At 38.6% G+C, this 13,531-nt stretch overlaps 1 pseudogene; it reads left to right on the top strand.

Moving 5' to 3' along the window:
- Positions 1-605: 605 nt before the first annotated feature.
- On the top strand, positions 606-1,508 carry LOC106827784 (olfactory receptor 7E24-like; annotated as a pseudogene).
- Positions 1,509-13,531: the final 12,023 nt, after the last annotated feature.

The following is a 13,531-nucleotide window of genomic DNA, read 5'->3' as shown; positions in this document are numbered from 1 at the left end:
TACATTGGAGTGAACATTTATACCCATGGAAGATGGACGTCATACTATCAAATAAAAATGAAAATCCAGGAGGATAATTGGCATACAAAATGCTATCTGACTATGAACATTCTATTTTAATTCAGAATTTAGCTAATGAGGTTTTAACTCATCTAGGGCTACATTTCAAAGTAAGGGCATTTCTTGCACTTCATTAGGGTAAGATAAAGTACATATGACTGCTTCTTAGTGTCCTTTAATTTGTATATTTTTTTTCTTAAGAGAGAAGAACACTTCTAACTTTTTATTTTTCCTTCAAAAGTAGGGTGCAGATATTTTACTGTGTTCATGGATTTGTTATCTCGAACGTCCTTTCTTTTCTAATAATCTTTGTCTCAGTGCTTCTAGAGTAAGTATATATAGAAATAGGTGAATAGTCCCAATACCAATAAGGAATAAGTTCTAAAGAGAGTTCATAACTGAGAAATATCTCTGAAGGTAATGGGATATAAAGTTTCAGTTCATTTTGAACTGCTTGAATCCAAAATATGAACATTCTGTTGGGTGCCTCTACACTGTTTTATTCATTCAACATTCTTTTCTTTTTTAAAAGATATCCTATCTAGATGGAACCACAGAATCTAACAGGTGACTTAGAATTCCTCCTCCTGGGTCTCTCAGAGGATCTGGAACTGCAACCCCTACTTCTTGGGCTGTTTCTGACCATGTACCTGGCCACCATGTTTGGGGACCAGCTCATAATCCTGACTGTCAGCTCTGACTCCCACCTCCACACCCCCGTGTACTTCTTCCTTTCACACCTGTCTTTGGATGACATAAGTTTCAGCACCACTATAGTCCCCAAGATGCTGGGGAACCCCAAGACACACAGCAAATCCATCACCTATGCAGGCTGCCTAACTCAGGTGTCCTCATTTTCTCTTTTTGTATGTTTAGATAATCTACTCCCAGTCATGATGGTCTATGATGGTTTTATGGCTATTTGTCATCGTCTGCACTACCCAGCCATCATGAACTGGTGTCATTTTTCATCAGTCTTTTGGACTCCCAGCTGCACTACTTGATGATGTCACAGCTCACCTTCTGTGCAGATGTGGAAATCCCTTATTTCTTCTGTGACCCTCCTCAACTCCTCAAACTTGCCTGTTCCGACACCCCTACCAATAACATATTAATCTATTTTATTGGTGCCATCTGTGGTGGTGTTCCACTCACAGGGATCCTTTACTCTTATACTCAAATTATTTCCTGCATACTGAGCATCTTATCTTCAGATCTGACGTACAAGGCCTTCTCCACCTGTGGATCTCACCTGTCAGCTGTTTGCTTATTTTATGGAATAGGCCTTGGGGTTACCTTAATTCACTGTCTCATCTTCCCCAAGGAAGGAAGCAGTGGCCTTGGTGATGTCCACTGTTGTCACCCTTATGCTGAACCCCTTCATCTACAGCCAGAGGAACAGTCACATCAAGAGCGTGTTGTGGAGGATTGTCAGCAGAATAGCCTAATCTCAATACTTGTGCTATCGTTTTTGGTTCATAGGAGTGGAAAAGGCAGCAAAATCAAACAGTGTAACAAGAAATTCTGAGTCTGCACTCATATAGTGTATATGTACCTCCACAGCTCTCTGCTTTAAATTTACAATTACCTATCTTAGTGTTACTAGAATAAAGTTTGGAGATTATTTTGGACTCCCTACTTAAGTGATAGCACCCCTCCCCAGGATTATGCATCACACATCACAACATGCATCATACTCTGTTACTTTCCTGACACATGACCCAAGACTCTTGGGCATGAGCAGTCTTGTTTCTATAATTGCAAAATAATCATAACTCTTTCTTCCTTGTTATTTATTATTTCTCTAGTTTTCCTAAGATCTTTTCTGTATGTTAGGAGGATCTAAACCCTACCTTAAGGAAAAAGACATCTACTATATTTTTGCTCCGTAAGGATCTTGGTCAGATTATTTAGCAAGTAGGGTGATAATTTAATTTCCTTTCCAAACCAGGGTAGTATTTTAAAATTCAAATTGGACACTATTAATGCTGAGTTTGAATAAACAATTATCACTTGAGACTTTCCTAGGAAAACTAGAAGGTATGATTCCTAAGGAGAAAATGGGAGAGGACAACAGGAGCAAAGGCAGTTCCAAGTTTCCCTGATAATTCTCCCTCCCAGTCCATCTAATATCTCACCAATCACATTACATATCCAGACACAAAGGGATGAATGCTGTATGACTCTGTTATAGGAGGTCTCTAGATGGCTCAAATTCATAGAGACAGACAGTAGGATGGTGGGTGCCAAGGACTGGGGGTGGAAAATGTGGAGTTAGTGTCTAACAGTGACAGAGTTTCAGATTCAAAAAAGGAGAATGTTCTGGAGGTGGATGGTGGTGATTTTTGCACAAAAATGTGAATGTACTTCATGCCACAAAACCGTGCACTTAAAAATGGTTAAGGTGGTAAATTTTATGTTACTTCACCACAATAAAAAAATGATTTCCTGTCAGAAACAAGGGACATTTTACTCCAAGTGTTGGGTGTGTTAGCCCTCAGCAATCAAGCCCTGTAGGGATCTGCCTCAGCTGCAGAAAGTCACCTTAACCAAGGTCATGCCTACTTCCTTGGGAAGCCCACATCTGATGACTCTTTGATGCAGTTATAAATGTTTGGCCCCTTTTCCCCAATTCCAGCAGACTCTAAGGGATTATCCTAGCTGCAGAGCTCCCTGGTAGTTTTGGGGGGCCTTTGCTGGGCTTAAACTTGGCTTGACTTTTTTCACTGCTTTTCCTTGCTACAAAGAGTTTGCCAAACTGTAAAGTCTGAGGGAACAGTCCCACAGGACTGCCCTCACTTCAGATGAGTTGGCTACACCTTTGGGGACTCCCTCACATTCAATATTTTGCTGAAATGATTCAAACTGAGGGGACTCTCCTAGATTTGATAATGCACTAGATTGGCTCACAGAACTCAGGAAAGCATTGTACTTATGATGACAGTTTTATTATTGCAAAATCATACAAATTGGAACTATCCAAAGGAAGATACTCATAGGGCATATACATATGAAGGGGCTCCATATGTAAAGCTTCTTGTCCTCTCTCCATGGAATCCAGACCCCAGACCTGTTACCTCCTCCTGTCTATGATGTGTGACAATACTCAAAGAATATTGCCAACCAGGTATCTCACCTGAGCTTCCATGTCTAGAATTTTTATTGAGGCATCATTGCATAGACATGATTAGTTGAATTATTGTCCATAAAGTTGAACTTGATTTCCAGCTGCCCTCTCCAGAGGCTGGGCTTATATCACTTTGCCAAAAGCTGCAACTCTTTAATCATATGATTGGACTTTTTGGCATGATCAGCCTCCATCCTGAGTCATCTAGCATAAACTATCAGGTATGATCCACAGGAGAGGGGCACACCATGAACAACCAATCACTCATAACCCTGGGGAAATCTCAAGGATTTAAATGTCACCTCCTAGGAACTGGGACAAAGGCCATTACCCTTTTTAGGTGAGTCTGAATTCCTTACTACACATCTACCTTTCCAAAGTTGTTTATATCAGGAGGTATGCCTCTTAAACCTCATCATGTTAATCACTGTCTCAGAGTCTGCTTCACAAAGAACTCAACTTGGGATGCCTTGTTACTAATAAAATTAATTTGAGAAGATTTTAAGGACCGTTCCAAGACAGTTATTTGAGCAGTCAGTGATGGTCTGTGAATTACAAACCCAATGCTGGGTTCCATACGGGAAAATTCAAAGACAGGAGATGAACAATAAAACTTCAGGGAGGTCCTCACAGAGAATCTTAATGAATCTGGAAACCCAAACTCAGAGATGTTTTATAGAATGGGGGTGCAGAGTTTGAAATAATATCTGCACGTGTATTATACTTCAAAAAAGTTTATTTAAAAATACTACACCCTTGGATGTAAATAAAGTATGAATTAAGAATAATAATTAATTTGGCCCCTGTCATCCTCCTGAAATATCTCCTCCTCAAATTTCTAGAGCCAATGGTCCAATCGTAAGCATTCCTCACCCAAATTTAGTTACTAGTTTGGCCAGAGTCCCTCAATTCCTTTGTTCACTAGATTTCGAAGGCATTGAGCATGGGGATGACTTCATGGTTTAACACTGAGTATATTTCTGCCCTTCTGGGAAGAGGAGGTTTCTGAAGAACTGAGGAACATTCCAAGGCTTGTCCATTAGAATAAAGAGATGACACCAACTAGTGGAAGGTGCTTTAACTTCATCTTGGCAGACATACTACTTAATTCTCATAGTTTCCTCTGTCAAAATCCACCAGCATATAGCTATTCAGATTTTCCAGTGAGAGACCTACTCCCTTCTGGGTCACTCAGATATCCCCAATTTTGTCATTTTATTGTTACTTTTAAAAAGTATTTTATTGAGGTCATATTGGCTTATAGCATTGTGTAAATTTCAGTTGTACATTACTATACAGTTTCTTTATAGACTGCATCATGTTCACCACCAATAGTCTAGTTTTATCCATCATCATACGTATGTGCCTCTTTACCCTTTTTCCATTTACCCAACCCCCTTTCCTTCTGGTAACTACAAATCTGTTCTTGTCCATGTGTTTGTTTATCTCCCATATGTGAGTGAATTCATACAGTGTTTCTCTTTATCTGTCTACTTATTTTGTTTAGCATAATTCCCTCAAGGTCCATCCATATTGTTGCATATGGAACGATTTTGTCTATTTTTCTGGCTGAGTAGTATTCTGTTGTATATATATATACCAAATCTTTTTTATCCATTCATTCATTGATGGGCCCTTGTGTTGCCTCTATGTCTTGGCTATTGTGAATAATGTTGTGATGAACAAAGGGATGCATAAATCTCTTTGAAGAGTTGATTTCATGTTCTTTGGATAAATTTCTAGTAGTGGGGTAGTTGGATCATATGGTTTTTATATTTTTAAGTTTTTGATAAATCTCTATACTTTTTTCCATATTAGTTACACCATGTTGCCTTCCCACCAGCAATGCATGAGGGTTCCATTTCCTCCACATATCTCATTGTAGTTTAGATTTGCATTTCCCTAATAAATAGTGATGTTGAACATCTTTACATGTGCCTGTTGGCCATGTGTATATCTTCTTTGGAGAAATGTCTGGTCATATCCTCTGCCCAGTTTTTTAAAGTAATTTTATTGAGATCATACTAGTTTACAACATTGTGTAAATTTGGGTGTACATTATTGTTTATCAATTCCTGAATAGACTTCTTTTGTTTCTCTTGCCTGAGTAGACACGGTATTCAAAAAGAGACTGCTAAAACCAATGTCAAAGAGTGAACTGCCTATATTTTCTTCCAGGAGTCTTATGGTTTCAGGTCTTACATTCAAGTCTGTAATCTATTTTGAGTTGATTTTTGTGTATGGTGTAGGATAATGGTCTACTTTCATTCCTTTGCTTATGGCTGTCTAGTTTTCCCAATATCACTTATTGAAGAGATTTGCCTTTCTCCATTGTGTGTTCTTGGCTGCTTTGTTGAAGAGTAACTGTCCATAGATGTGTGGTTTTATTTCTGGGCTTTGACTTCTGTTCCTTTGATCTGTGTGTCTGTCTTTGTGCGAGTACCATGCTGTCTTGATGACTATAGCATTGTAGCATATTTTGAAGTCAGGGATTGTGATGCCTCCAGCTTTGCTCTTTATCCTTGGGATTGCTTTGGGTATTCATAGTCTTTTGTTGTTTCATATAAGTTTTAGGATTCTTTGTTCTATTTCTGTGAAGAGTGTCATTGGTATTCTGATTGGGATTGAATTGAATCTGTATATTGCTTTAGGTAGTACAGACATTTTAACTATGTTTATTCTTCTGACCCATGAGCATGGAAAATCTTTCCATTTCTTTAAGTTTTCTTAAATTTCTTTCAATAATGTCCTATAGTTTTCAGTGTACAGGTCCTTCACCTCTTTGGTTAAGTTTATTCCTAGATATTTTATTCTTTTTGTTGCGATTGTAAATAAGACAGTATTCTTGAGTTCTCTTTCTGCTATTTCATTGTTAGTATATATAAATGCAACTGATTTTCAAAAATTGATTGCGTATCCTGCAACTTTGCTGTAGCTGTTGATCATTTCTAATAGTTTTCTGATGGATTCTTTAGGGTTCTCTATATATAGAATCATGACATCTGTAAACAGTGATAGTTTCTCTTCTTCCTTTCCGTTTTGGATTCTGTTTATTTCTTTTTCTTGCCTAATTGCTCTGGTGAAAACCTCCAGTACTACATTGCATAGGGGCAAGAGTGGGCATCCTTGTCTTGTTCCTGTTCTCAGAGGGATGGTTTTCAGTTTTTTACCATTACATATGATGTTGCTGTGGGTTTGTCACACATGACCTTTATTATGTTGAGATACTTTCCTTCAATACTCATTTTATTGAGATTTTTTAATCACAAATGGATACTGTATCTTCTCAAATGCTTTCTCTGCATCTATTGAGACGATCATGTGATTCTTATTCCTCATTTTGCTAATGTGGTGTATCACACTGATTGATTTGCAGATGTTGAACCATCCCAGCATCCCTGGAATAAATCCAACTTGATCACAGTGTAGGGGCCTCTTAATGTATTGCTGGATTCAATTTATCAATATTTCGTTGAGGATTTTTGCATCTATGTTCATCAGCGATACTGGCTATACGTTTGTTTCTTTCTGTTGTTCTTGTGTTGGTCTCATAGAATGTGTTAGGAAGTGTTCCATCTTGTTTAACTTTTTGGAAAAGTTTAAGAAGGGTAGGCATTAAATCTTCTTTGACTGTTTGGTAGAATTCTCCAGCAAAGCCATCTGGTCCTGAACTTTGTTTTTTGGAGTTTTTTGGTGACTGTTTCAATCTATTTACTTGTGACTGGTCTATTCAGATTCTCTGTTTCTTCTTGATTCAATTTTAGTAGGTTATTATGAGTCTAAGGATTTGTTCATTTCTTTATGGTTACCCAATGTGGGTATATAGCTTTTCATAGTATTCTCTTAGTATTCCCTTTGTATTTGTGTGGTATCCATTGTAATTTCTCCTTTGTTTCTAATTTTATTTATTTGAATCTTCTCTCTTCTTTTCTCGGTGAATCTGGCTGTTTGTCAATTTTGTTTATCTTCTCAAAGAATGAGCTGTTAGTATCATTAATCCTTTCTACTGATTCTTAGTCTGTATTTCATTTATTTCTGCTTTAAGTTTTATTTGCATCCTTCTGCTGACTTTGGCTTTGTTTGTTCTTTCTCTAGGTCTGCTAGGTGTAGTTTAAGATTACTTATTTGAGACTTTTCTTGTTGGATGAGGTAGGACTGTATTGCTCTAAATTTCCCTCTTACTATTGCTTTTGCTGCATCCCATAAGAGTTGGTAAGTTGTGTTTTCATTTTCATTTTTACCCAAATATTTTTTTATTTCTCCTTTGATTTCTTCATTGATCTAATGGTTATTCATTAGAAAGTTGGTGTCCACATATTTTTGACTTTCCAAACTATTTTCTTGTTGTTGGTTTCTAGTTTCATAGCATTGTGATCAGAAAATATGTTTGACGTGATTTCAGTCTTCTTAAATTTATTGATGTTTGCCTTGTTTCCCAACGTATAGTCTATCTTTGAGAATGTTCCATGTGTTTTCTGTTGTTTTTGGATGGAATGTTCCGTGTGTTCCTATTAAGTCCATCAGTCTAGTGTTCATGTAAGGCCACTGTTTCCTTGTTGATTTTCTGTCTGGACAAACTATCCATTGATGTAAGTGGGGTGATGAGGTCTGCTACTATTATTGTGTTGCTGTCAGTTTCTCCTTTTAGGTCTGTTATTAGTTGCTTTGCATAATTTGGTGTTCCAGTGTTAGGTGCACAAATATTCATGTGTTATGTCCCCTTGGTGCAATATCCCTTTTATAATTATATACTGCCCCTCTTTGTCTCATTATATCTTGTATACTTGAAATCTTCTTTGTTTGATATAATTATGGCTACACCTGCTCACTTTTGCCCACCATTTGCTTGGAGTATCATCTTCCACCTTGTCAGTCTGAGCCTATGTTTGTCTTTACAACTGAGATGTGTTTCCTGGAGGCAGCATATTTTTGGGTCTTGTTTTTCAATCCATCCAGCGACTCTGTTGATTTGATTGGTGAATTCAATCCATTTACATTGAAAGTGATTATTGATATATGAGGGCTTAATACTGCCATTCTATCTCTTGTTTTCTGGTTGTTCTATATTTTCACTGTTTCTTTTCCCTTGTATTTCTGACTGCCATTTCAGTTTGGTGGTTTTCTGTGATGGTTTCTCTTTATTTATTACTTGTGACTCTGCTCTGATTTTTTGTTTACTGATTATCATGAGGTTTGTATAAAAGATCTTATAGATGAGATATTCCATTTTCTGTTAGCCTTTTATCTCTACTAGCCTAAGCAGATTCCATCCTTTTCCTCTTCCCCTTCTGTGTTATTCTTGTCACAAATTATTCCTTTTTTTATGTCTGGAGCTTGTGACAAAATTGAAGGGTTTATAGTTATTTTTGATGCTTTCTTTCCCCTTATCCTTTAAGTTATATATGTTTGCTAACTTATTCTATTAGAGAGCTGAAAGTTTTCTATTTTTTTCTGTCTGTCTCCTTGCTCAAAGCTTTGTAAACCTTTGCCTTATTGTTTCGGGTAGGACAGCTCCCTTCATCCTTTCTTTTAAGGTAAGTCTAGCGGCGAGAAACTCTCTCAACCTTTTTTAATCTCAGAAAGCATTTACTTCTCCATCATATCTGAAGGATAATTTCACTGGATAGAGTATTATTGGTTGATAGTTTTTGTCTTTCAATTTGTTTTCTTTTTGAGGAAGAGTAACCCTGAGCTAATATCCACTGCCAATCCACCTTTTTTTAATGAGGAATATTGGCCCTGAGCCAACATCCATGCCAATCTTCCTCTACTTTATATGTGGGATGCCTGCCACAGCATGGCTTTGTAGCACTATGTAGGTCCACGACTGGGATCCAAACTGGTGAACCCCAGGCCGCTGAAGTGGAGTGCATGAACTTAACCACTACACCACCAGGCCAGCCCCTGTCTTTCACTTTTTTGAATATATGATTGAATTCTGTCTTGGCCTGTAAGATTTCTGCTTTGAAATTTGCTAAAAACCTGATAAGTCTTCCTTTGTAGGTCATTTTCTTCTGCCTGACTGCCCTTAATATTTTTTCGTTGTAATGACTTTTGACAGCTTTACTATTATATGCCTTAGAGAAGCTCTTTTTCATTGATGTAATTAGGACTTCTATTGGCTTCATCTACTTGACTGTGCAGTTCTTTCTCGAGGTTTGGGAAGTTCTCAGCTACTATTTCTTTGAATAATCTCTCTGCCCCTTTCTCCTTGTCTTCTCCCTCTGGAATACCTATAACCCTTATGTTGATTTCCCTAAATGAGTCAGATATTTCTCAAAGAATTTCTTCATTTTTTAAAAATCTTAGTTCTCTGTCCTCCACCTGAAGCATTTGTAAATTCCTATGTTCGAGATCACTAATTTTCTCCTCCATAAGGTCTGCTCTATATTTTGCTTTTTACTTTACATTTTGTCTCACTAATTGTGTTCTTCATATCAAGAATTTTGGTTTTGTATTTTTGTTTTTTAGGGCTTCAATCTCTTTGACGAAGTATTCCTTCTGTTCATTAATTTTATTCCTGAGGTTATTGAACTGTCTTTCTGAGTTCTCTTGTGACTCACTGAGTTTCTTTGTGACAGTTATTTTGAATTTTCTGTCATTTAGATTGTAATCTTCTGTGATCTCAGGTTTGTTTTCTGGAGAGTTGTCAATTTCCCTCTGTTCTGCAGCGTTACTCTAGTTCTTCATGGTGTTTGATGAATTGATGCTCTGCCTGTGTGTTTGTGATAGTAATCACCTTTTCTTATTTGGGTACAGCTTTGGTTACTTTGCTCTGGCCCACTGGGTCTTGTATTCCTCCACTGGGTCTCCATGGGCTTGGATGCTGCTGTCCCATGCACCACCTGTGCTGCTGTTCCCAGGTTGTCTTGGGGGTGCTTGTTGCACTGCTGTCATGGGTGGGGGTTTATGGGTGTCACTGTTGCTGGTGGGGCCCTGAGGACCTGGAGTCTTTCATATAGCCTCTGCTGCTGGTGGAGCAGGTTTTTGGGTTGCCATGGCTGATGGGCTGGTTCACTGCTTTTGCTGTGATTCCTGTTGATCCTGGTTGCAGATTCCACTGACCACTGCTGGGGGACACAGGCTGTTTTCTCTGTTCTGGTGTGGCTGCTCATACTTGTGCTGGTTGGGCTACTTTACATTCACACATGCTGGGCTGCAGCTGCAGGGTGAGGTATCTTCACATGAGCTGGGCTGCCACTTGTCAGTGGCTTGCACTTGTGCAGTCAGAGCCTCTGTGTTCAGTGGGCAGGTCATGCTCATGTGGGCCAGACACCTTCACATGGACTGGGCCACCATGCTGAGCGGGTGTGTCACACTCTGCTGGTGGGATCCATGCTGGCATGGTGTGTCCTTGTGTGGGCTGAGCTGCTGCCACTTAGTGGGGAGCATTCACATGGGCCGGGCTGCCACAGCATGGTAGGCACCCTGCAGGGGAGTTACTGCTCAATAATTGCATCTGGGCTGCCCCTATCTCCACTCACAGTAGTGCCGGCTGCTATGTGAGGGTCCATGACCTGGATCACTCCTACCAAGGAAGGAGAAGGGCCCACTCCAAGATTTCCACTGTTTCCCAGGGGTCCAGTCCACCCACCTTCACATGTATAGCTGCATGAATCTCTCAGGCTTACTGTTGTGCTGTGTAGGGAATCCTTTGTTGGTTAATGGATGTTTGTTTAATTGTAACTTAGATGGGAGAGACAAAGGGAACAACTCTGCCATAATTCTAACATCACCCCAAATTTTGTCGTTTTAAATCCTTATTTCATTTTTCCAAAGCAATTAAATGATCTGAATAACACTACCTCAGTTACATGATTTGCTTTTTCCAGTCATTAAAAAATTTCGTATAAACACTTTGCTCTTACAAGAGTGTCATAAGTAGCTTCTCAATATTCTCCCCCTTTTCATGTAAATATCATCATATAACGACACCTTCCATGACCACCCATCTAAATTCTCTTAATATGCTCTCTATCAAGTTAGTCTCTGTTCCCTTTCACTAGCATTACCTTCTGAGTGAACTCACACATTTTGAGTCTTATGAGGGGCAGTCTTTATATCAGGCTGCCTCAACTATTCTGTTCCAAATTAAACTGATGCATCAAAAAAGTGAGTTTTGGTGCTCTTCCAATCTGAAGTTCTTGGTGAGATGTGATAATATCAGCTTAAGCAGACAAGACATAGGGCAACTTTATTGCCAAAACAATACTTTGGGAGAAATTTGTTATGAAGTATCATTAGTCATTGATTATACCAGAGGAAAATTGCATCATAATCCAATGGTTAAGGAAGACTTTATTCAAGGCTATTGCAATAGGAGTCAAGAATATTGCAATAAGGGAGAGAGACTGAACTTACCTCCACTGAAACAAAACATGGGAGTATTTTAAAGCTGAGGTGAGCTGAAGGAAAAGTACTGGACTATGTTAGGGGGGAGGGTGGTTGATGTGATTAGACCATCTGTGTTTGCTAATCACTGCTTATTGAATTTAGGCTCCTGCCCTCCCACAGAAGCTGGGAGAGAGGGATGCTCTTTCTTCATGATTGCATTTCAAAGGGATGGCTCCATGGTCTTTAAGAAAGACATTCTTGGGTCATAAAACTGACAAGAATCTGGGAGAAGATTTATGTACATTTTAATAGGGCAGAGAAAGAATTTGCAATGACAAATTTTTAAAGTAAATGCTCTAAGAAAAGAGAGATCAGGGATCTGTAGTCCAAAAGAAACTTGTTTAAAGTTTAGTCAAGCTGAAGGGAATGTTAAGACAGTCTTAGTCAATGGATATCCAACATTTCCACTGTCTTTCCAACTTTGAAATTCTTGAGTTTTTGAATATGGCCCAGTTAGCTAACCTTCACACTAAAGCAGAAGTTTTAAATTATGTTTAAAAGTATCTTGAATTCTAAACTCAAATGGCACCTTTACCATGAGAAGCATGGTGGATGATTGAACAAGAAATCTGGAATAGCAGCCAGAGTCCATGACCCACAAGGATGTGTGGCAGTGGTGACAGGTCATAAATGAGCACACATTAAGTGTATTGTTTGACTTAGATGACCTAAAATATTGAGAGTAAGTCAGCAAAAGTCAAATGTCAGCTACCACAATTGAATTCTTCTCCCAGTTTCCAGAGCCAAGCCTCTTTTCAGACTCAAAGCCTAGAGATTAAAGGGGAGGTGGGTGTCCCTCTTAGAAGCCCATTATACGGTTCTTCAAAATGGTAATCTCCCTTGAGGACTCTACTTGGTGGCAAGTTCATTCCATCAGACCCCTTCCATCCTGGAGTGGGAAGTGATTCATCTTTACAAAGAAGAATATTTATGCATTTATGCTTAACTTTTCTTCCTGCAGAGCCTTAGCAAACACTACCATCCAAAGACTTAACACATTATCCAATATCTTTGTATTGAAGAAGATATGAAAATAAATACTTATCAAGAGATATGCTGGTTATCACAGATTCTACACCAGCTGAAGCTGATCAGAATCATATACCCAGAGGGCAGCAAATCGGTGACTCCATTCTTACTCTCCTGAATTGTAATCCAGTGCTTTGTCCTGACACCATACTTGAAGATATGTCCCCTCTCGATTAGATTTTCTCACTCTCTGGGCTCCTGTGTTTGGTCCTTGGAGAATTCACCTGAAAAATGAAGCAAATAGACTGAAAAACATATTAGAACCTGATCTAGTTCTAATATTCTGGACTCCGTGTTTTTTCTATCTCTAGTGCTACATTTTTACAGCTTATTTTGGAAATGCCCTAAACAAACATATAGAGAAAAGTTCAGCCTCACTAATCACAAAATAAATAATTTATCCATCAGTGTATTTTCTGTTTGGACATATAACGTGATCTAATGAACTCTGAGATCCAGGATTTAAGCTTCATAAGGGCAAAGATTTTCTCTGTTTCTTTTTCTTCACTGCTGTCTTCCAGAGAGCCACAACAGCCTGGCCTACCAAAGGTGCTCAGTAAATGTTGCCATTGTTTGACTTTGATAATAACTAGCAATGGTTCTCAATAGATTTCACTATTTAATAATTCTTTCTGAACTATTCTGAGTCAATACTTGAAGTAGTTGGGGTCAATCTGCAAGACTGTAAATTCAAGCAAGGTGTAGTAATGGATAAGTAAAAGGAGGGATGAGGAGAGTAGAACTGAGAATAACAGAGGAGTCACCATAAGAGGTTAAGACAAAGTGCCTATAGTGCAATTCTGACCAAAATCACTTATAGAGGTGGGCGAGAAACAAACTTCCATGTGATTAAGAGGTAGGATGTCTTCAACCAACTGCTGCTGCCACAGTCATCTCAAAAATCTAGGATGGTTGTTCTCA

Source organism: Equus asinus, chromosome 20 (genome assembly GCF_041296235.1).
Source record: "Equus asinus isolate D_3611 breed Donkey chromosome 20, EquAss-T2T_v2, whole genome shotgun sequence".
In the NCBI taxonomy this organism is placed as follows: domain Eukaryota; kingdom Metazoa; phylum Chordata; class Mammalia; order Perissodactyla; family Equidae; genus Equus; species Equus asinus.
The sequence above is the reverse complement of the archived record's forward strand: the minus strand, read 5'-3'. Positions and strand labels throughout refer to the sequence as shown.